This window comes from Microtus pennsylvanicus, chromosome 14, assembly GCF_037038515.1.
Source record: "Microtus pennsylvanicus isolate mMicPen1 chromosome 14, mMicPen1.hap1, whole genome shotgun sequence".
Classification (NCBI taxonomy): Eukaryota; Metazoa; Chordata; class Mammalia; order Rodentia; family Cricetidae; genus Microtus; species Microtus pennsylvanicus.
In genome coordinates this window covers 37,766,476-37,788,283 of record NC_134592.1, presented here as the reverse complement: position 1 = coordinate 37,788,283, position 21,808 = coordinate 37,766,476, and positions in this window count along the sequence as shown.

Sequence of the window (21,808 nt, the reverse complement as noted above, 5' to 3'; positions counted from 1 at the left end):
ACTGACTACATGGCATCTTCCTGACTCTACCATCTTTCCTCCTCTATTTCTGCTTGGATTACTTGCCTGGTTATATTCTGCCCTGCCTTAGGTCAAAGCAGCTTCTTTATTAACCAATGGTAATAAAGCATATTCACAGCATACAGAGGGGAATCCCACATCAGAAACTGGAGGAGCTGGAAAAAGCATTTTGGAGTTTTTAAGTAGAGGGAGTGCTGAGCAGAAACATGACAAGGAAGACATAGTTGGGGTCATCCAGTTTGACTGATGTGCAAGGTTTGAGGGAAGAGTTGGACGCCGGTAATGTAGACCAGTGCTCTGCCATACAAGACCTTGCTCGCTGAGTTGAGCAATTTATACTTAACTTCTCAGCCAGTGGTTAGTCAATGGAGGTTTGGTAAAGGAATATCTAGTCCAGCTGTGCTTAGGGAAGAATGATTATCCTCACCAGGTGACTAGCAGAGAGGGATATGGAAGACAGAGAAAGTCGCCCTAATATTTCAGATGAGGATCAGTGTGGGCTTAAACGATGATCATGAAGGGATGGTGGCAGAACCTAAGGGATGTGATGATAATTAATTGGTTCTTATGGAAACTGGAATATTCAAAGATGAACCCAAGGCCAGCAGCCTGGCGGAGGGAGGGGATAGAAGAGTGATGGAATGATGAACCAAAGAGTAAAACAATTGGTAGAAGTTTAGGGAGGTTAGTGAACCAGGGCTGAGGATCAGGCAGCGCTGGAGACAATATGGAGCTGGGCAGAAGGAACTGAGACTGAATTTTGTATTTGTCCTGTTGCTGCATTCCACCCCCCTATGTCTATACCATCTAACTCTTGGCTTAGCACACGGTAGCTGCTCAGGATTTGGTTCCCATTTGGTTCCCATCACTTCCTCTTCTAGTTAAACCAGACCACCCATCTCGTCACACAGCTCTTTCTCATTAGGGTTCCTCTTCCTGGGGGCCCAAATGGGACAAAACTATCCTTCTGACTCGGTCTCATTTTCAAGTAAAAAAAGAACCCGGTGACAACAGTACATTGGAGATGAACATAAGAGCACTGAAAATATAACACAGCATGTATTATGTCATTAGTCAGGGCAATTGGCAGGTAGTACATCCATTCAAAACACAGGCAATTAAAAACTCTGCTCAAGACAACAGTGCCACTGTACTAGAAACACAGTCATCTCACAAAATTCCACCAGACTTGGTTCCCTTTACAATCGCGTGTTCAGCTGCGCACTGGGTGGCGTGATGAAGCAGGTCTGTAGACAAGCATGCTCAGGGAACTCCAGAAACTGCTTGGAAGCACCCAACCTTTGGGTGATCTTTAATAGTAATCTTGATGTGCTATTAAGAGCTCGCTGGTATATTGAGGCTCGATTGCTTGGCTGTTTAGAGGGAGCACTGCTCTTGCAGAGGACTTGAGTTCAGTTCTTAGCACCTATGTAGGACAGCTTGCACCTGCTTGTAACAACAAATTCAGTTCCAGGGGATCTGACATCTTCTTCTGGCCTTCTCGGGCAACGTCATTCATGTCACACGCTCCCACACAGATACAAAATTAAAACTAAAAACAAATCCTTAACTAAGAAGTGTGTGTGTGTGTGTGTGTGTGTGTGTGTGTGTACAAACTGCTGCGAGCCACACTTTGAGAAATATGGGATTTAGAAATTCCTCCCCGGTCCATGCAACTGAGCATCTGTATCAGTTACTTTTCTGTCATTGTGGTGACCAAAAGCAAGTTAATGCAGAGTTCATTTCAGCTCATGTTTGCAAAGGGCTAGATATCCATAGTGATGGGGAAGGCATGGAGGTGGGGTCAGGAATCTGAGAGAGCGATCTCAACCATAGGGAGGCAGAAAGCAAACAGGAACCAGGACAAAGGTATAAACCCTCAAGGTCCACCCTCAGGCCCTGCAACCAACTTTCTCCAGCAAGACTCTGCCACCTAAAGCTCCATTCCCTCCCTGAACAGCAAAACCCAGCAGGAGATCGAGTGTTTAAATACTGGAGCCCATGTGGGACATTTCTCATTCATCCACAACAGAATCCTTAGAGGACAAGCAGTCATCGGCATGGTGGTCTAAGAAGGGATTCGAAGAACCCTTCTCTTGGGTTTGAAAGATCCTGAATTGATGGCTCTGTGACCTAGAAATACAGTGCCTGTTTCTTCACCTGCAAAATAAACAGATTGGATTTGCTCAGTGGCCACCACGGCAGAATAAAGGGAGGTAAAGCTGGCTTCTCTTCTCCTCCTCTCCTCTCCTCTCCTCTCCTCTCCTCTCCTCTCCTCTCCTCTCCTCTCCTCTCCTCTCCTCTCCTCTCCTCTCTTCTCCTCTCCTCTCTTCTTTTCTCTTCTCTTCCTTTCTCCTTTTCTCTTTTGCAAGCTAGGGTTTTTATGGCTGTCCTGGAACTCCCTCTATAGACAAGATTGGCCTTGAATTTAGAGATCCACCTGTCTCTGCCTCCCAAGTGCTGGGACTAAAGACATGTACCACCATGCCCAGTTGCTTTTTTTTTTAAAGAAAAAATTACACTGAGCCCCTGTCCCCCAAAGCTTATCAAAAAATAAAAATATTCAGAGTTTGACAATTCCTGGACCAAGGGTTTTTAGTTTAATTCACTGACTCTAAGGGTTTTTGGTGTTTTAGTTTGTAGGTACTGGGTCTCAAGGTACCATTTTCCTATGCCAACCAATGGTGTGAGGTTTTCTGTCCTGCCCAGTTTCCGTAGGTGTTAAGTCCCAAAGAAATCACACAGAGGTCTACATTAACTATAAACTGATTTGCCCATTAGCTCAGGTTTTGTATTAACTCTTATAACATATATTAGACCATTATTCTTGTCTGTGTTAGCCACATGGCTAGGTACCTTTTTCAGTGAGGCAGTCACATCTTGCTTCTTCTGTGGCTGGTCAGGACTGCAGAAGATTGGGCTTCCTCCTTCCCAGAATTCTTCTGTTCTCATTGACCCACCTCTATGTCCTGTCTGGTTGTCCCACCTATACTTCCTGCCTGGCTACTGGCCAATCAGCATTTATTTACAATATAATTTTATTTAAAATATAATTGACAGAATACAGACATTGTCCACACCAGTATGTGGCTGGGGAGAGGGCTTAGTGGTTGAAACATTTGCCTGTTTGGGTGCTGGAGAGATGGCTCAGAGCTTAAGAGCATTGGCTGCCCTTACAGAGGTCCCGAGTTCAATTCTCAGACCACGTAGTGGCTATAATGAGATCTGGTGCCCTTTTCTGGCATTCAGGCAGAGCACTGTTTACATAATAAATAAATTTTAAAACAAAACAAAACAACAACAGCAAAAACATTTGCCTGCCCAAACATGAGGACAAGAGTTTGGATCCCTAGACCTCATTAGAGACACTGTGTGGGCATGGTAATCTATGGTAGTGTATTCTGTAATCCCGGCCCAAGAATGTGGATCCCCAGGGCAAGCTGGTCAGTGAGTCTGGTCATGCTGACAAGTTCTGAGAAACTGTGCCTCAATGAATGAGGTGGAAAGCAACCCCCACCATTAACTTCAGCCTCCATATTTATGTTCACAAACTACAAACATGTGCCCACATACATACAGAATGCATCCACACACCCGGCCATACTACACACACACATTAAAAATGGGAAAAAAGAATTAATGGCATCATCATAGGGATACTAACTTGCTTAGATGGGTGTTGGCCTGGCTGCCTGTTAACAGAGGATCTCCAGTCCCCGTAAGTGGTCCCCATGTACTTCCAGAGGTAGGGAGTGGCCGTGTTTCTCATATGCCAATCAATCTGTCTGCTTCTGCAAGGCATGCTGCTGCTCCATCTCATCACGCCTGCTCTCTGGACAATGCCATGGCTTTCAGGGTTTTCCTTCTTCCATTTCATCACTTAGGAAATCAAGGGTCCCAATACACTGTTGGGAAGCTGAAGCGACACTTTGCTTCCTTTCCTTCCGTGTTAGCCCACGTCCTATGATTGGGGATATATAGAGTAAAGGAAAGAGCTATATAGAGCAACGGAACGAGCTTCGGCCTTTGACCAGGCAGAGGTGGGTTGCAATTTACTGATGAGGAATCTGAGCACAAAGGGATTTATCTAAGCATTTTGCCCACGATCATAGATAATTAGTAAATGAACGAAACCAGAGAAGAATGACTTCACAGTCCGTGTTCCCCATCCCTCTGCATCTCTTTCTCCCATGCTGAAACCTTAACAGGCATGCTGCCTTTCAACGTCTGATGCTTTCTATAGAAACCGCCACAGCAAGTAAAACAGTGTTTTCTACCAAGCAGTGCTGGAGTTCGCTGGCGCCTCTTTTTGGGTGAGAGACTATGTGTGCCCAGCCTGTCAGGTCAGTTTTTTTCAACTTAACTTGTTCTGAGAATTAAGTCAAATAAAGAATTTAAAACCCTAGATCTAGGGCTGGACATGTAACTGTTTAGGAAAAGACTCTTAGTTATATATATATATATTAATTTATTTATTTATTATGTATACAATATTCTGTCTGTGTGTATGTCTGCAGGCCAGAAGAGGGCACCAGACCCCATTACAGATGGTTGTGAGCCACCATGTGGTTGCTGGGAATTGAACTCAGGACCTTTGGAAGAGCAGGCAATGCTCTTAACCGCTGAGCCATCTCTCCAGCCCTCTTAGTTATATTTTCAGACCAATGTGAGTTCAAGACTAGCTGGGAAGTAAAATCAAACAAGCAATCCTGAAATGAACTCAGAGCATCATCTGATCACCCGAGGAGTTCTGTTCGTTTGTTTTGTTTTGAGAATGTAGCTAGCTGCTCTTGGCCCTTTCATTGCCCAGAAAAATGACCTCCTTAAGCATACTTAATTACTTTCAGACAAACTCACCTTGTGAGTTCAGTGAACAGGGCCTAACGTCCAGCAGGCCGTTCCTGTCTCAGGTGTGCTTTAATTGATGGAGGATCTTCCAAAGAGTATGGCTAGGGACAGGGCAGAGGTAGAGGGAAGAGGAGAGCACAGGCACCCACAGTCTCAGCAAATGTACCCAGTGGTCCCACGCTTGGGATTTTTTTTTTCTGTTTTACCAGTGTCCTCTCAGAGAAAAACAACACACGAAGCCATCTAGACAAATTGTGTGTTACCCAGGGAGACTTATTTTGCACTATGGGGAATTCAGTAAAGGAAAGGAAAATATACCCTTTGAAACCTTCTCCAGTAGGTGTTTTGGAAGGTGAAGAGATGGCTGAAGTCCAAGCTTAAGGAAAAACTGAACTGCAACTTGAAAGGTCACTCCATGTTTCTTCCTTTTCTCCTGGACCCTTTAGTGCCTTGTGAAATCAAATTTACTCTTACCAGGAAGTTAGCAGCCAGTGGAATAAATGCCAAGGCTTGGAAGAAAGACTTATGCATTTTCTGTTGTTACAAGGAGCCCACCAGAGATGACACTCAGACACAGTTTATAGCCAATTGAAAATCTTTGTTCCAACCAGCTGGGACTATGCCCAGCTATTTGGAGACCTAGGTATAGCCCCTGGTGTCCTGAGCACTGGGCTTGTTTGAAGGCAGAAACCACATTCTGGAATCTTGCTCAGCAGATGCAGGAGGCTTCATGTAAGCAAGCAATTTGACAGAAGCTAAGTGGTTAGCTGGAGGGAGTCCACACGGTTAGCTTAACAGAAGCTGAGATAAGTTAGCTACAGTATCTTGATCTTGGGTTCCTAAAGCAGAGTTGGGTAGTTTTCTACAGGATTCACCAACAAAGAGACCCAGTTCTGGTTAAATGGCCTCAGCAAGGAAACAAGATGGGGGAATCTTTGCACTGCCTTGCTCTGTCACACTATGAAGCAATGTGGCAGGGCCCCCTGTGGTTCTGTTCCAACCCTCTTTCCCTTCTCCTGTAAATGAAATCATTTTGCAAAGTGGGACCTCCATCCCCCAAGTTCATTAAGGCTGCACCAGATCTGTGGAAGGCAATCACATTCTTTAGGCTGGTGGAGACTACAGAGGACCTAAGCCCTTGTTGCTAAATTTGAGTGAGACAATCATCATCTAACCAGGAAACACATTATTGGACTCATTAGTTTGAGTCCAGATATGTCTTTTTACATAGGAAAGAATCCCTTAAACAATTTGCTTCTATGTGCTTTCTCCCAGCACATGGTCCAAAGGTAGACTACAATACTCAAGGCACATTTTCAGTTATGATACAGTTGTTAGCTTCATGCAGGAGGCTCTTTCTGTACCCTGCCTCCATTTAAATTCCAAACAGATGCCCTGTACTCCCCCCTGCCCAACACACACACACTATTAGGCCTTGTGTTCAGGTTGTTTTTCCTAATGGGGATCTGCTTGGAGCCATTCACTTTCTATTATGCTTGTTAAGCATTCCTGGAAGATGGCAGCCCATTCATGGAGTGTCTGTGTTCACTGGACAATCTCTGGGTTATTCTAAGCAGACCAGACATGGCATGAGCATTTGACCTTGGTCAAGGGCCCTGAGTGTCCGTATGTTCTTCCCCATTGCACCCACCCTTGTGCAGTTAGACAGTAGCAACAGTCTAGAGGCTGTAAATGGGAGCAATGCATGCCACACCTGGGACAGAGCATTCACAAACCAATGCTTGACCCTTAAATCTCTCTTCTGCTTGCTGTAAAGACCTGGAGGCCTCGTATTCCAGAAGGAATAGCTATAAAACGAGGGAGGTCTCTGTCAGTCTGTGTGTAGAAGAGAATCCACAACAGTGGTTTTTATGAGTGAGAAATAAACTTTAAGTCTTAAACCATTGAAATTCACAGTTGGTTACTGCAGTGCAGCTTAGCTGTCCTGTCTAGGAGATTCACTAAAAATTTAATGATGGAAGAACCCTGGAGACTGATCTAAACTCACCAACTTATAGATAAGGAAACTGAGGCCTAGAAAAATGAAGACAGAAAGGGTGGTAAAGCTGAACCTGGAATTCACTTCCTTCTCTCTGCTTTTATACATCTTATTCTGTACTGGTTTATGACGTACATAAAATCTCTTAGTCTTAAGCCTACTTCTCAGCTAACAACAGGCACACTAGTGGGCCAAATAGTCTTTGGTTTTTTGATAAAACAAAAAACAAAACAGCCCCCAAACAAACAAACTAACAACCTCACTGTTCTATCAGGAGAAGTCTGGGCTATGAAGACATGTCAAGAGTTCTCTATTCTGATTAGCCTTTTATCTATCTAATTCTTGCATAATTACCTTTGGTGTGTGTGTGTGTTTATAGAAGTATTACTTAATTAGAGCCATGATGTGTAATAGCAAAAATAAATATCAAATTCTAGATGAAATGAGAAGACATACCAATTCAAGTCAGACTATCATATCCAAAGCAGGTCTTTAAGTTGTGAGCACAAAAAACAAAAATGGGAGGCAGAGAGAGAATCAGGTGGTAAGTGAAGACTCTGAGCTGGAGTGGGTCAGAACAGATGAAATGAGCAATGGTTGTTGAGTAGAGCTCTAGAACCATTTGTAGGCAGAGTTTTCTTGTCCCACAGGCAGCTGCTCTCACCTAATCATTCAGAGGCTTAATATAAATTATAAATGCTTGGCCAATAGCTCAGGTTTGTTACTAACTAGCTCTTACAACTTAACCCACTTCTATCAATCTATGTGCTACCCTGAGGCTCATGGCTTTTACCTCTATCCCATTTTGGGTCCATTTTTGTTTTCTCTCTCTGACTGGTGACTCCTCTAACTCTACACTTCTTCATCCCATCATTCTTAGTTTGGTTTTCCCATCAAACTTTATCCTGGGTTATGAAGGCATATGAAGAGTTCTCTATTCTGATTAGCCTTTTATCAGCTATTGGTCAATCAGCTTGTTTATTAAAACCAACCATAGCAACATATATTCACAGTGTACAGAAGGATTATTCCACAGCAATCATTGCCAAAGATTCCCCGATTATAGATTATATGTTATTGTAGGTGAGTTTTGTAGAGTCCAATTTGTTCGAGTGTCTTAGTGAGGGTTTCTATTTCTGTGAGACTCCATGGCCACAGAAACTCTTATAAAGGAAAACATTTAATTGGGGCTGGCTTACAGATTCAGAGGTTTAGTCCATTACGTTCATGGAGGGAAGCAATGGCAGCACTAAGGCAGGCATGGTGCTGGAGAAACATGCCGAGAGTTCTACATCAGATGTGCCAGCAGCAGGAAGACAGAGTGAGGCACTGGGCCTTGTCTGAGCCTTTGAAACCTCGAAGCCCACCCCCAGTGACACACTTCCTCCAACAAGACCACACCCACTCCAACAAGGCCACATATCCTAATCCTTTCCAATAATGACACTCCCTATGATTTTATGTGATCCATTTTCATTCAAACTACCACGGGGAGCACCTAAGTGACATACCCTGAACAATAAGTGCAGGGTAAAAACACCACACAGATTCCTGCATCATCAACCATAAGCTACAGCATCATCTAACCTTGGTTTTTTCCTTGTCAACATGGTCCAGCTTTTCCCAAGTGTGCTTCCCCACTTTATTACTCTCTAGATATCTGTTATAGACTATCACTTCTGTTATAGACTATCACTTCTGTTATAGACTATCACTTTAACTATGAAAAGAAGTGTTACATTTGTTTATGTTGTAGATTATTATTTTAACTATGTAAAGGTGTTACATTTCTGTTTGTTACATTTGTTTAACAGTGAAAAGTTGCTTTGCCTACCTAGGACACCTGATTGGTCTAATAAAAAGCTGAACAGCCAATAGCGAGGCATTAAAGGAATATGCAGGGCTGGCATGAAGAGACAACAGGTAGGAGGAGGAATCTAGGCTTAGGGGAGAATGGGAGAGAGAACAAGGGACAAAGAGAGGGACATGCCCAGGGCTAGCCAGCCAGGTAGCCACCAGCCACTCAGAAACAGAGTAGGACATACAGGATGAAAGAAAGGTAAAAAGCCCTGAGGCAAAACATAGATGAAGAGAAACAGGTTAATTTAAGTTTTAAAAGCTGGTGGGAAAAACACAAGGTCGAGCTTCACAGTAAGACTCCATGTCATGATTTGGGAGCTGGTTGGTAGCCAAAAAGAAAGCCTCCTGTAGATATCACCTTGGATGTTGTAAGTACACTGGCAATTCTATTTCTAGTCTTCCTTAGTTACCAGCAGAAGTGAGCGCATGCCTACCAAATTTGGTTCAGGGGCCAAGAAAATGTCACAGTAGGTATTTATCACCAAGCACCTAACTTGACCTAAGTTTGGTTTCCGGAGCCCAAATAATTAAAAGGGAGAACTGATTCCTTCATGTTGCCCTCTAACCTACACACACACACACACACACACACACACACACACACACTAAGTAAATTTATATTTTTCTTAAAAATTGGTTCAGATATTAATCTGAAGATATTACTAATACCAAGACTAAAAACAGAAAGGTTGGATTATGTAATTTAAGTCTCCCCAGGAGGGCAGCACAAGTCTGAAATGGCTTGTGAGACTCATGGAAGGAGATTGGCTCAGTGTTTCTCTTGTGAATCAGAGGTGGGGCTAGGGTGAGAATTCCCAGCAAGCTTGGCCTTCTCCTCCTCCTGAGCCTACTCTCCTCACCAAAGGAGATAGCACCCAGACTTTGTCGCCAGCATGACCAAATGCAGACATGATGCAGACCTGTGGGAGAACAGGGAAGGGGGGCTTGATAGCTGTCAACAAACATCAGAAAACATGGTTGATTCTTCATTGCCGGCTCTCTGTCATAACAATGGCTGTTCCACTGGTAGGAGGTGGCAGTCCAGCCTTCTATCCCAGCACTCACTGCTCCCCAGCACAGTGCATTCCGGTCGTCTTCTCCTTCCAAGCTCAACTCTGGTGGTATTTCTCTCTCTTTCCAGCAGTCTAGCAAACCTGGGTCCTGCCCCACCTCCCCTCCTGCTCAGGCATCTGTGTGCTAACCTCATTCTGGAGATAGGGGCTAAATTGGAGGTTCTCCTTGTTAACATGAAAGGGGCAGTGACTAAGGGGAAGTAAAAGGATTCTACTTTTCAAGGAGTCAGGATAGAAAGAAAGAAAGAAAGAAAGAAAGAAAGAAAGAAAGAAAGAAAGAAAAAAAGAAAGGAAGAAAGAAAGAAAGAAGAAAGAAGGAGAAACATACTAAAGGAGAAATGAAGAGGCCTAGGTAAGCAGCTCCGTAAGTGGAGACAGATTGAGGCTGTGACATCTCGTGATTGGTCTGGGTCATCAAGGACCTTCGCTGGTGTGGGGAGAAGCTGCTCCTGTACGGCCACTGTATGGCACCCTCACGACTAAGGCCTGGGAGCTGAAGGCAGAGGACAGTCAAGGGCTGATAAATTCCAATAGGCTCTCCAATCCTCCTGTCCTGTGACTCAAGTCTGGTTCCTCATCTAAAGGAAGCTGGTTGATGGCCAAGCTTCTCTATTTCTGACAGGAACAAGCTCACAAGACTCTACCCCAGTGAGAACTTTAATTGGCCTTCTGTTTTGTGTGTGCGGAGACATCCTTCTGCCGTCTTTGTGAATACTTTCTTTTTCTCTAGAGTAGAGAGATGGCCTTGAGCTTTGTGATGGATTTTGCTTGCACAGAAAAGAAAGGAAATAGCTTTCTAAGACTTAGTTCGTGATGGAAAGAAACAGTCTCCTCACCAAGCAAGACAGAGATAACTGTACCAGAGGAGATTTAAAAAGAAGTGGAAGACTCCAAAGTCATGGGTTCATTTCTTCACCCTTCACCTTCACCTGTCATTCTTACTTCCTGAGCTTTGGTTCCAGCATTTTTATGTCCAGAATAGCTGGGTTGTATTCAGCTGTTTGGGGATCTTTTGTTTGCATTTGGATGCTGATAAACTGATGAGGAAGTTTAAGAGGATGCTCCTCCCCCCCTCCCATCGGCCTTAGAGGCCTTGAAAAGATACCAGTGCAGCTCTATCAATGGCTAGTTACAGAGACAGCAAGCATGAGACAGGAAGGCTTGAAATCAGAGAGAGATTCAGGGTGGAGATGGTGTTTGTTACAGACAGAGACTTGGTCAGAGAACCCAGGAATATTTAACACTTGCTTCCCATAATTCCCTCTCACAGGTGAACTCTCCCAGGGAGATAGGAGCACAGGCAATGTTGAACTACACAGAGTGGGTACTTCATGACACCTGGGCCTTTTACCTGAGTCTGCTCTGGCTTAGGTGGTAGGGTATCTTGTTTTCCCTAAGCGAGGAAATCACACCCTTAAACTACACCCATCAACATCATCAAGGAAGGAACTAGAGAAACAATAAAGAAATAATGAAATCAATATCTCAGGATCTGTTCAGTTGTGAACCTGTGCTCCTCAGGGACTAAAGGAGGTCTCTAAAGCAGACAGGAACTAACGAGAAAGAGCTGGAGTGGCTTCAAGTGCCTTCTCCATGGAGACCAGAAACGAAGCACCTCAACGCTGTGGTGTCCAAGGAAACGAAAATGTCAGTTCATCAAAGACCTCAGCCATTCTCGTACTCTGCTGGCCTTCTCTACTTTACCTCTATATTTAGTCTTCAGATCTCACATGGCTGAGAATGGTTTATTAATTGCTTCCAGACCTACCTGCATGCTTCCTCATATGGTCCTGCTCTGCCCCTGCGCAATGGCATTGTTCACACAGAGGACTGATCTTCCAACTTTAGTTAGTAGTCTCTGGGAAACACCACTGCAGATGCAGTCGAGGTGCGCGTGCCTTGCTTTGCTCCTAAGACCTTCTCCAGCCAACGGAGGTGACAATCAGTCAGATGTAAACTCTGCTCCTCACCCCTCCTTCATTTGGAGGGCCAGGATGAAGACTCTGCTCCTCCATGACTCAGAGGAAAAGAACAACAAACGAGCCGTGCGACAGCCCTCAGGACTTCCGCTTGGGAATGGCACGTGGCGTGTTGCACCAGCTCAAACTATTGGGCAAAACAACCAAACAAAACAAACAAACAAAAAACGCTGCCGTTTCCAGTGTCAATGGAATTGAAGGTTCAATGAGGTGTTTATGAAGAGATCAGAGTGATGAATGGGACCCAATCACACGGTCTCGTCAGGTTTGGTGGCTGAAGGATCACGAGTCTTTGAGGGAGGAATGATTAGGAAGCACGGTAATTGGCATTAACAGACTTTATTTTCTTCTCCCGGGAATTGCTGCCTATAACTTATCGCTTACAATCGGAGATGAGTTCTCTCATGAGTCCCCAAAATATTTAATGCTGCGATGGGCTGAATGTTTGTGTATGCTTAAGGAAAATTTGACCTTTAAAGTGAGAGTTTCAGGAGGTGAGGTGTTTGGGAGACAATTAGGTCATGGAAGCAGCCACCTCCTAAAAGGAGTAGTACCCTTCTGAAAGGAAGCTCAGAAAACATTCTCATCCTGCTTCATTGTGAGGACAAAAACGAGAAGCCAACCGCCTGTGAACTAGAAGGTCCTTGTTCAAGCCTTAGGTTCTTAGCTTAGACGTCAGCTTCCAGAAGCACAATAAATAAGTTTTTGGTGTTAATGAACCACTTCGTCTGTAGTACTTTCTTGGAGCAACCAAAACGGACTAAGAAAAATCCACTACACTGTGAAAGTATAATTTACTCAGAGACTTGGGGTCATAATTTTGACCATTAGGTTGGGTGTTGTTACAGGCTAGTGATGTTCCTAGAGATTGCTCATAAGCTCAGGGCTACTTGCCTCTTTTAAAAAATGGTACCCTGGTCACTTGGCTCTTGGAGCTCAAGGTTTCATTTTATAATTTCTCTGTTCATTACCCAAAGACCAGACTCTTGGTTGTTTTATCTTGATAAGGAGAGCAAGTCTTCTCTAGACCTTACATCACCGTGAAGCTCATTAGAAATTCAGAATCTGGGCCCCATCCCGGCCTTCTCAATCAGGCTGTGCATTTTAATAGGTCTCCTAGGTGTTAAATATGCACATTCATGTTGGAGAAGCAGCCCAGAGTTTCCCAACCTTGAGGGCACATTGGTATCACTGGGGGAAGCATTACAAATTCGGATGCTGGACCCAGAGCCCTCCCTCCAGAGCCTTGGCCTAATTGGTCCAGGGTGTGGGGAGGGCACTGGAGGTTGAAGAGCTCCCTATGGGTTCTAATGTGCAGCCAGGGCTGAGAGGCACAGCTGTCTGCTAGTTTTCCCTTAGCGGCCTGAACTTGCTGGTTCAGTGATTGGGAAGCAAGCTTATTTACAACTGTGCAATTGTGTCGCTGGCCATTAGCATCTCTCCCAACAAGGCTGAAAGAGCCTGAAGTACACAGAAGTGATAGCTCCAATTTCCAAAGAGCTACTGTAAGATGAGAAGACTACCCTTAATCTTCATATACTCTGTTATCTAGTAAACGGAAGAGACTGAACTTCAAGAAACGCTGATCTTTTCCAAGGCCACACAATGCCTATTGAGTAGAGCTAGTACTTGAATTAATCTTTGGTCTCAAAGCCACGGGACTAACCAAACACAGGGACATTGAGTCGGCAACCCCATGATGACTGGACCTTAAACAACAACTATGGTTGTCCACGGGTGCATCTCCGTTGCTTCCAGACTCTGGTTAGTTTCCATTTGGGCAAAGTTACTGGATAAAGGATCAAACCCCACTGCTTGACCACTGTATTTTACCCTTAGCTATTCCTCAGTTTTACAGAAGGGTAATGTTTGCGTGGAAGTTCCATCCCAAGCCTGTTCCCCTGGGAGTTGCTGCAGTCCAGACTCCACCTGAGAGAAAGTTCACCAACCGATGACCCCTCCCCAGAGATGCTCAAGACCACTCCCATAGGGTATTAAAATTGTACCCTAGAGAACAAACATATGGCTTCCAGTCTTCCTTCCATGTTTCCTAACTGGGGGGCTGGAAGGCCACCCAGGAGCATTGGTATCCATTAAACCTGGGCTTTTTCTAATTTGGTTTGATTTGGTCTGATTTGGATTATTGCTTCAGTGGAGATGTTTATCGGGGTGCAGAAACGTTTTAGGTAAACTGGACCACCATGACGACACTTAGAGGATTCTATGGGTCATGTGAGGAAAATTGGGCACAGTAAAGAAATCACACAGCTTTGCAGGAGGGGGTAGGATTACATGAGGGCTGAAGCATGCTTTGCCACCAACTTCTTAAATCCAGGCAAGACTTTAGCTATAGAGGGGAACACACCAGGAGCGTTGTCTCATGTGATCATCACTACAATCTTGGGCACAGTGTTAACTTTTCTCATTTTAGTGTAATGGGAATGGAGGCCGGGATATAAATTAGTGAATTGACAAAGACTGGAGCTAGCATTGGAATCCAGCTTCAGAGCTTGTACTGGTTCCTCACTTAATCTCTAACTGTACTGTCCTGCTAGTTCATCTGGGTCATTCCTTGCTTCAAGCAAAGAAAGGAAAGAACAGATCTCCATCAACCTTCCATCTACCAGAGACATGTTGGTACCAGCGCACCTCACCTCTAGCAAGTCTACCTTCTCATAGACCAAGAGTGAGAAGCTGCGAATTGGGGAATAGCCAGGAAGCCTAGGTTGGGGGTGGTGTTGCTTCAAGTTGTTTAGGATCTGAGCTTGCCAGTGCTTGAAAACTTATGGCACTTCCAATATCCCAGAAGCCTTAGGGGCAAGGAAGTCACTAGTCCATCCCAGCATATTTGGTTCAGTGGGATACTTACGGGAAGAGGACTGAATCATTTTTGGTTAGGGTATCTGCAAGAATACCTGAGACTAGAGGCAGAAATATCCATGTGGGTAAGCAGCGATGGGCGAGCCCTGTGGATGGTTATGGTGACTGCTTATGAGGAAAGAAAGGGAGAAAAGGACAGATGTTTATGCCATAGGGTTCTGCCTCCTCCTTAGTTTGGAGCTCCTGTTTCAACCATCCATTTGCCGGGCTGATGGGAATAGTGAGCATCAAATGTTGTGGGAATAAAATGATCCCAGCTTGGAGAGATGCAGGAGGGACCACATTTGCTGGCGACAGGAGTTGGAATGGGAAAATTATTTAAGAAGATCTCAAATTGATTTCCTCCCTCTCTTAGAAATCTACTAGTAAACAGGTACTCATCTACTAGTAAATAGGTACTCATCTACTAGTAAATAGGTACTCAGAATTGACTTGGATGCTTTCTTGCATGCCACCTTCAAGCTCAGGGAACTTTATTAGTACAACTTTCATCTGAGATGTAGTCCTTATCTTATTTCCTAAGTCTAGTTTTCTTGCTTTTATTTTTATTTCCTCTCTCTCTCTCTCTCTCTCTCTCTCTCTCTCTCTCTCTCTCTCTCTCTCTCTCTCTCTCTCTCTCATTTTTCAAGACAGGGTTTCTCTGTAGCTTTGGAGCCTGTCCTGGAACTAGTTCTTGTAGACCAGGCTGGCTCCGAACTCACAGAGATCCGCCTGCCTCTGCCTCCCGAGTTCTGGGATTAAAGACGTGTGCCATTACCACCCAGCTAAAGCCTTTTTTTTTAAAAAAAAAAAAACTTGAAAGTCTGAAATGGTCCTCAGTTGCTTTTGTTGTTATCATTGGTTTCTTCTCCTTCTTCCTTGCTTCCTACTATTCTATCTCTTGCCATGCTGAGTGCTCAGCTGCCTGAGTGCAGGATGGGATAGGGTCCCTGCTGTGACCAGAGAAGGGAGAAAGATTAATTAATATTTCAAAAGTATTAAATTATTTATAGAATAAAATGCACTCTTTCTTTTACCCCAGGAGCTATGGCATTAGTGTGGCCGGGGGTATGTCTACCAAGTGACAAGACACTGTTATTACTGATCAGCACATGTTCACAAACCATGTTGAGGCTTCATCTTTGGAATACTGATGCTTTGGAAAGCTCGTAAAATTTAGCTACATCTGTCACCCTGGACACTAGATGATTGGAATTTTTAGATATAAAGATCATTCACATTTGTCTATTCTTGCTCTTGGCTAGAAGCAGGAGGGAAAATGGGATAGAGGTGGGAGTGGAATTTGGAAAGTCAGCTGTCAAAGCTGGAACACACTGTGACTCAGGAATCCCTGAGCTGGCTTCTTATGGGTGAAGGTGAACTTACAATATCTCTAACCCCTTTGTCTTCTTTATTTGCTTTAGATTTTAATTTATGGGACAAAGGTCTGCCTAGTGCCTGAGGTTGCAACCTTGAACTCGTTCTTCTACCCTGACCACTCACACATCTAATTTGGACAATAAATCCTACTGACTCTAGATCCCCAACAGAATCTTTAAAGATTGGTGACATTTTATTTCTTATGTATATGAGTGTTTTGTCTACCTGCACCATGTACACGCAGAAGAGAACATCAGATGCCCTGGAACTGGAATTACAGACAATTGTTAGGCTGTCCCCTGCCTTAAACTTCCTGAGTCCTCCAAACCATACTGTGACAGATGTGTCCATGAGTCACCTTATCCTCTGTGGCTCCCCTCACTGCGAACTTTCCATCCCACCCCCTGAAGAATCTCTAGCCTTTTTAAAGCTCTTCACATCGCCGTTCCCACTTGGACTCATATGCTTGCCACTGCCTTCTTTTCTGGTCCTCCACCAGCTCTAATGGGCTCCAGTCACATGCATTCCCACCTTCTCCTCCCTGCCTCCTCCCTGCTTCCCTCTCCCTGAGACTCACTTATTCCCCCCCACATTTTCTTAACTTGGTACAAACCTCATAGAGCCAGTGCTAGCACCAGGCTTCTCTTTTGCCCTTTTGGATTGGTGCTGGGCTCCCAGCGCATTCCGCACACGCCCTCTTCTCTCCTGCACCATAATTTTGTAAGTCATGTGTTTCTTCTACTGGGACTCTGCTCTTAGGGACAATGGCTGCCTTAGATGCATATTCAATAAGATATATCCAATAAGTATAAATGGTTGGTCTACATTATCCCACAATCCAACTTCTAAAGAAATAAAAGATAACAAGAGTTTAAAAAAATGTTCAGCATGGGCAGTGGGGTGGTTTGAATGAGAATGTCTCCACAAGTCTCACACACTTGAACACTTGGTTCCCAGTTGGTACAGTGAAAGCTTAGAAGCCCCTTAGGTTTCTCGCCTCACGTTTCCTTATTTAATCGGCCTGCCTTTTGCTTTAATTCTGAATCACTTCCAACTCACTTTACCCTGATTCTCTTGCTTCCTGTTGAGACAACCCTTCCCCCACACCTGCACAAATCAGCCTTCCCTCCTAGAAAGACTGTCAGAAAGACAAGGTTGGCCCACCCCAGAGGAGGACACCTGCGGCTCGGAAAGTGCACTCATTTGTAGCAAAACCTAGATATAAACCAGTTGCCAAGAGGAGGATGGGACCCACTCAAGAGGAACCAGTTCCATACAGGACAGAGGGAAAAGATGATATAAAACCCAGAAGTCCCAGAGCCAGACCTCATATTTTCCATGCAGGTAGAAAAGAGGTCATTGTATCACCTGCAGACACAGCTGGGAGAGGAACTTGGAAGCAGGAACAGCAGCAGCAATGATGGGCATATTCCCACCCAGCACAGACTGTATAGTCCAGGTGGCAGGTGAGAGATGCCTTTGGGCTGGGCTGGGGAGCCAGCTGTAAGGTTAGTGATGCCAAGACTTGCCTATCAGTGGCTGTCCCCTTTGGGAGTTGCTGGTGCAACTTAAAATAAAACCCAGTCTGCCTCAGGAGGGAGTTTAGAAGGAATAAAGATCTAGGATATGGAAGTTTCTCCTTCTACTCCAAAGAGGACACTGATAGGCCCTCAGAACCAGAGGGCAAGTTCTGCCTTCATTGTTTACTGGTAATTCGGCGGCCTCAATTTCTGCTCACAGTCCTGTGTGATGGAAGGGGATCTTTATTGGGACAGATGGGAGGAGTTAATTGGAGGCCTTTCCCTCATTCTCAGAGGTATTGTCCAGGGAGGTCTTCTGTGTCTCAGGACCAGGTTTAAACAAACAAGGAAGAATTTGGGCTTCACTGTGTAGCTGGGTAACGGAGTGCTTCCCTAATTAATACCCAGCACCATGTAGTCAGCTCTTTAGAACTAGACTTCTACAGACTACCAGGGGAAAAGATGTATGCCTTAGGCAGTTAAGGATAAACTGGTACATAAGGATAAACTTCCTAAAGAGAGAAAGCAGCTCTAATATCAAGGGGCAAGTTTGAGTGGCAAGTGCAGCGTCTCCATCTCTCTTCTCTGACTGAAGCTGCTCTAAGTCAGACTTATGTAAATATTATAGGTGGTTGTTGTAGGAGGTCGCTTGTTGGTTGCCGGCTGCTCAGCCCCAAAATAATCACACAGACACTATAGTATTAAAATCATTGCTTGGCCAATCACTTAAGCGTATTGCTAGCTAGCTCTTACAGCTAGAATGAACACATTTCCATTATTTTATATTTTACCATGAGGCTCATGGTCTACCAGCAAGGTTCCAGCTGGCATCTTGCATCTTTCCCTTCTGGCGGCTACATGGCATCTCCCTGACTCCGCCTTCTTTCTCCCAGCATTCAGTTTAGTTTTCCCCACCTAGCTCTATTCTACCCTATCAAGGCCAAGGCATATTCTTTATTCATTAACCAATAAAAGCAACACATAAGAAGGACTTCCCATACCATTTCTCCTTTTCTGTTTAAATAAAAAGGAAGGTTTTAACTTTAACATAGTAAAATTAAATATAACAAAACTGGTATCAGGCAAGAATTACAATTACAACATTCATATCTACTTTCTCTTTTATCATAACTAAGGAAAACTATAACTATCTATTCTTTAACTCCATGAAAGACTCAAGAAGGATACAATATTACCTAAGTAAACAGGAAGTGCATTGTAAGCAATTCTTCCAAACCCTAGAATTGACATAAACATCTCGCTGTCTGGACAGTCACCCAAAATTCTTCTGTACCATTGGGGCACCCATCTTCAGCCTTCAGGCCCATAGTATCCAGCAGACTCTTCTTTATTTATGATAAAGAAATTTGAAGATCCTGTTTTGCCTTGTAATGGCAAAATCATCAGTTGCTTTCTTCTGTGTCCTATAGAATGTCTGGCAGACTCTATTGTGTAATAGGAGCCCCAAGAACCATCTCACCTTTAGACAAGTTCAGCAGTCATTTCTTTACTGCATGTCCATTTCATATAGCATACCATCAAGCAGTCCAGGCAAGAGCAGTTTCTCACCCAAATTGCTAACAAACTCCATAAGGAGCCTCCTTGAGGTCCATTATCCTCTTGAAGTAATTGGGCTACCAGGAGCAGAAGTGTCCCACTGTCATGAAAAGTCCTAAGTTCTTAAAATATTTTAAATGCCATATTCTGAAGGCCTCTGAAAGATCTGAATGCCTAACTGAAATATATCTCTATATATCTAGAAAACCTAACTAACATGACTATAATTAACTATTTATTATATACATTACATTTTTAAATGAGCTGCAGAAACACAATACCTAATCAAGAGTAGAAATATACATATAACAAGATTGACCTAAAATTTGTGTCAATATACCAAAATCCATACAAATGCGAATTATTAATATCTATAGCATGTCTCCCTTTAGATGTAAACAAACATTTACAAACAATCATTTAGGGAATTTGGGCATAGTTCTTTCCAACTGCTTCCTGCTTTTTGTTGGATGAAATATTTTTGGGGGTGTTCACAGTGACCTTTTGGGGCATTTTGTCCATCAAACCACATTAGTCTGGAATTAATTCACAGGTTCTCATCTTCTGTAGAAACAAAAGCAGAACTTCTTTTCCAAAGCAACAAATCCTTAGACCCAAATTTCGGAATCAAGATACTTTTAAATACATAAGTTGGTTTAACTTAGCAGCCCATACAATGAAATGTTTCTCTGTACTTAGCTCCTTCACAGTCAAAAAAATTCAAAGAAAACACAAAAATATACATAATCCAGACTCTCTGTATATTCCATCTTTATATGGCTTATTTTTCTTACTCTATTACTTTTTCTACAAGTTAATATTTATTTTATTATCTTTACTCCTTTAATCTATGACTGTCCGTACTCTATTATATTACATTTACTGTCTCTTTACTCTTTCTCTTCTTTCTCCCAAGCCTATGCACATTTATCCAATACTGTGACCCATTTAGAGGTTTTTTCCATCTAGATTTGTCTTTATTGCATATCTGTAATCTTTTTCTGACCAGAACTGCTTTTTTTTTAAATGCTAAGCAGGCATGGTTTGGGCCAACAGGGCCCTGCCTTCTTGCTCAGTCCAGTCCAGCGTAGTGAAGGCATGTTCAATGCCTCTGCAAGCCACGCACACTGCCCTAGATCCAAGTATGTGGCAGGTCTATGTTGACCCATTAAGCAGTTTGTAACATGCTGCTCACAAACCCCATTTAAATGCTCCATAGCTAGACCTCCTGAAGGAGTCAGAGCTGTTTGTGTTGGTGAACCTGGAAACCACCATTTTGAAACCGTGTGGGTTTTCTTTCTACCACTGAATCAGAAAGACTTTTCTTAAAGGAGCTGTGGCACACTGCCAGCAAGCAGAGCCCATTCGAAAAACAAATATGGCTAAACTTTGTTTTTTAGTGTCTAGAATTTCTTTCCAAGCCCTCTCAGGTTTTATGTGGATTTAGCTAGCACATGCTGGCACACCAATTTGTTGTAGGAGGCTGTTTGCTTGTTCCCAGCTGCTCAGCCCTGAAATAATTACACAGAAACTATATTATTTAAATCTCTGCTTGGCCAATCACTTAAGTGTATTGCTAGCTAGCTCTTATATCTAGAATTAACTCATTTCCATTAAACTGTGTATAGCCACATGGCTGTGGCTTACTGGGTAAAATTTTGTTTAGCATCTGTCTCTGGCGGGGCTACATGGCATCTCTTAACTCTGCCTTTTTTCTCCCAGCATTCAGTTTAGTTTTCCTCCACTTACCTCTATTCTGCTCTGCCAGGCCCAAGACAGATTCTATTAACCAATGGTGTTCACAGACTACAGAGGGAAATCCCTTAGTTCCTGGACTTCGTGACAGCCTAGCCAGGTTCTCACCTGATCAGAGGTCTACAGATACAGGCTGGAACACAGGAACTAAGTCTCTTTGGCTCCTTTAAGGCCCAGCACCTGCAGCCTCTTTCTCTCTAGCATGCTTCTTCCTACCTACAGACCCTTCCTTGCCAGAAATGCTCTTCTCCCTGTCAACTCTTTATTTCCCTCTGACCTGTGTTGTGTCTCTTGAAGTTAGGAGGGATCAGGGATAGGGGAAATGGAATAGCAGAAATAGATACAAGTCACTCTCCCTCTCTTCCTGGCTGTGTGCCTGCCTTCTAACTATTAACTCAACTCACTAAAATACAGTTTGGGTTTGGGAGGTGCAACTCATGGTGGATTATTTGCTTGTTACTCCTAAGGCCCTAAATTTGATGCTGAGTTGGGGCAGGCATGCTACACCCAAACAAAACTAAACAGAAAAAATCAATTCTCCTTAACTGTAAATGAAAGTCATCATAACACCTGTTTCAAAGGGTTCTCATAAAGGTGGAATGAGATTGGTATAGATCCCAGGCCAGCTAAGCAAAGTGAGTTGTTTATATTAGACAGATAGATGGGTGGCCTTGGGGTTGGTAACCCTGGCTATTGATCTAAAACTCCAATAAAACCCCTTAGAAACCACTAACCCACACTACACTAAGGAAATGTGCTCAAGGAATCCAACACACTATTTATTTAATCTGCCTTGTGAGGTAGACAGGACATATGAAATAATCTCCTCATTTTAAGGTAGCACGAGTGGTTTGTCTTAAGAGCTTGCAAAGAGTCATACAAGTAGAAATGAAGCAACCCAAGTAGAGACTTGTTTTTTTTTTAAGTCTCAATCCAGAGGTTCCACACCTAGTACCA